The sequence below is a fragment of the Penaeus monodon genome, chromosome 11 (assembly GCF_015228065.2).
Source record: "Penaeus monodon isolate SGIC_2016 chromosome 11, NSTDA_Pmon_1, whole genome shotgun sequence".
NCBI lineage: Eukaryota > Metazoa > Arthropoda > Malacostraca > Decapoda > Penaeidae > Penaeus > Penaeus monodon.
In genome coordinates this window covers 23,825,607-23,828,030 of record NC_051396.1, presented here as the reverse complement: position 1 = coordinate 23,828,030, position 2,424 = coordinate 23,825,607, and the positions used below count along the sequence as shown (strand labels likewise).

General features: G+C 46.0%; 1 protein-coding gene across 1 annotated transcript in view; it reads right to left on the bottom strand.

Moving 5' to 3' along the window:
- LOC119578510 (proline-rich extensin-like protein EPR1) overlaps nt 1–2,424 on the bottom strand; it is an 18,551-nt gene that overhangs the window by 15,474 nt on the left and 653 nt on the right. The gene's annotated exons all lie outside the window — the stretch shown is intronic.

The following is a 2,424-nucleotide window of genomic DNA, read 5'->3' as shown; positions in this document are numbered from 1 at the left end:
CCCTTTTACAACCAAAACAAAAGAAACAAAAGGGAAAATATGAAAGGATTTTTTTAAAAGATAAAAATAAAAAGATAAAGACGCCTTAATAAGCGAGGAAGACAGGACAGAGCCCGGGGAGACACAAGCATCATCGCTCGCCCGGGGAGACGGTGTAAATAGAAAGTCAGAGGGGCGGGGAGGCAGACGGGGAGTGGGTAGGAAGTAGGCAGATCCGGGTCAGGGGAGCCATCAGCTGGCTTTCCCTTCGAATGCCGGAAAGGTTGTTTGTTGTTGTCTACTCCATTTGTCTTCTGTTTGCTTCGGTCTTCATTTCTTTTAAAGATTGTATATATTTTTTGTACGACTGTAATGAACCAAAGAATTTGATGAAGATATTCAGATATTCTGATATCATGCGATATCTTGATAGCGCATGAAATCCATATCTCGTTCGCGTGTAAAGATGGGATATTCACATCAGGTAAATAGTATCAATGGCGAGTGTCCCGGCGAGTAAAGAAAGTAACAAGACAAGCTCATGCCGATCATGTAGCACTTGTTCCATGCTTTTGACCTTGACAGCCTGGCGTTGAAAGTGGTCGAAACGAGAGAGAGAGAGAGAGAGAGAGAGAGAGAGAGAGAGAGAGAGAGAGAGAGAGAGAGAGAGAGAGAGAGAGAGAGAGAGAGAGAGAAGGAGGAGGAAAAATAGAAAGGTAGCCAAAAACAGAACGAGCAAACGAGAAACGTGAAAAAATCGATCCCAAGTGAATCCACTACACACCCCAGCCCCTCTCCTCACCCTGAGTTGTCCCTCCCCCTAGACCCTTCCTCTCCCTTCCCTTAGCCCCTTCCTCTCTCTTCCCCTAGCCCCTTCCTCTCCCTGCCCTCTTCCTCTCAGACACATTCCCAGCCAGGTTACAAGGCCACGGGAACACCAGGAGGGGATAGGGGGGAGAGGAAGCAACGTGAGTTCTTAGTGGTTATTTTTTCCCCATGACTGTAATTTCATGCTTGGTAATAGACTTTTTTTTTACACTTGGCTTCTTGTTTTTCGCTGCAGGTGATTTGAGTGATTGCGGGTTTGGGTTTGTGTGTGTGTGCTGTGTGTGTGTGTGTGTGTGTGTGTGTGTGTGTGTGTGTGTGTGTGTGTGTGTGTGTGTGTGTGTGTGTGTGTGTGCATGTGTGTGTGTGTGCATGTGTGTGTGTGTGTGTGTGTGTGTGTGTGTGTGTGTACGTGTGTGTGTGTACGTGTGTGTGTGTGTGTGTGTGTGTGTGTGTGTGTGTGTGTGTGTGTGTGTGTGTGTGTGTGTGTGTGTGTGTGTGTGTGTGTGTGTGTGTGTGTGTGTGAGTCCGCGTGCGAGTAAGAGAGGCCATCAATAATGCCTAACATTCAAACGTGGAACAAAGACAAATAAACCAAGTAATAACCTAATACCACAATGCAGACAGACAGCAGCCCATCTCCTCAGCACATGTCGATAGTAAATGAAACTTTTGACTCGAGGAAACATTTTAAAAAGAAGAAGTGGCCGGACGAGTCCACGAACCGAAAGGAAAACGGGTCTTGGCGCGAGAAGGGAAACGCGCAGGAAGTCAGCGTTGTTTACATGCCACGGTCAGCGTAGCATCGCGGTGACCAGGTTACCTCGTGGCTACGTCCGACCATTATTTGCTGATTTCTCTTAGCACCTGTTGTTTTGGTGAATAATAATCGTTGAGTAAATTTTCGAGAAAAAATCCCAGATTTCTGCGTGATAACCAGTACGTCAGAGCTTGAAATCACACCGTTACGTTGTTGGTCAGAGGTGAATGGACAGGCTCTTGTCACGTGTTTATTCTCCGTGATTTAAACGTATGAAAATGTAGCGTGCGTGTGAAGGATGCTCGCAAGTAAGATCACGGCGCTGGCATCGGCAATCGTGGCAAGTAGGGCGGTGGAGCAGCTATCAAGTATTTGACACAGAAACACCGATATGATACTAGTAAAACGCCTGTCAGGTGGCCCGCTGTTCACCGACTCTGAACATAAGGAATGAAAGCTCATTACGACGACCTTCATTACTGGTGAAATATGGTGGAAATGGCGGAGAGAATATTTACTTCGTTTTTATATTCTTAAATGATTGTGGATAGAGACTAGTCGTTACATTGACATATTGTAAAACAATAATATCCTACGCAATCCAGATCCACTTGGCTAGAGAGGGCGGTGAGTGATTCGTCCAGACTTTGATAAATGGGTCAAGAGGTGGGTGTGTGGGTTAGGCATAAGGGAGGGTCACTCTCTCTTTACTAATCCCCTTTTCTGTAGACACTATCTCTCCCCGGCCGACTCAAGAACACGGTCATAGGCGGACAGAACCGACTGTCCTCAAACAATGAAACATTAGAAAATCGCGAGGCTGCAAGGAAAGCCTAAATGTTTAATTTATTATTCACTGA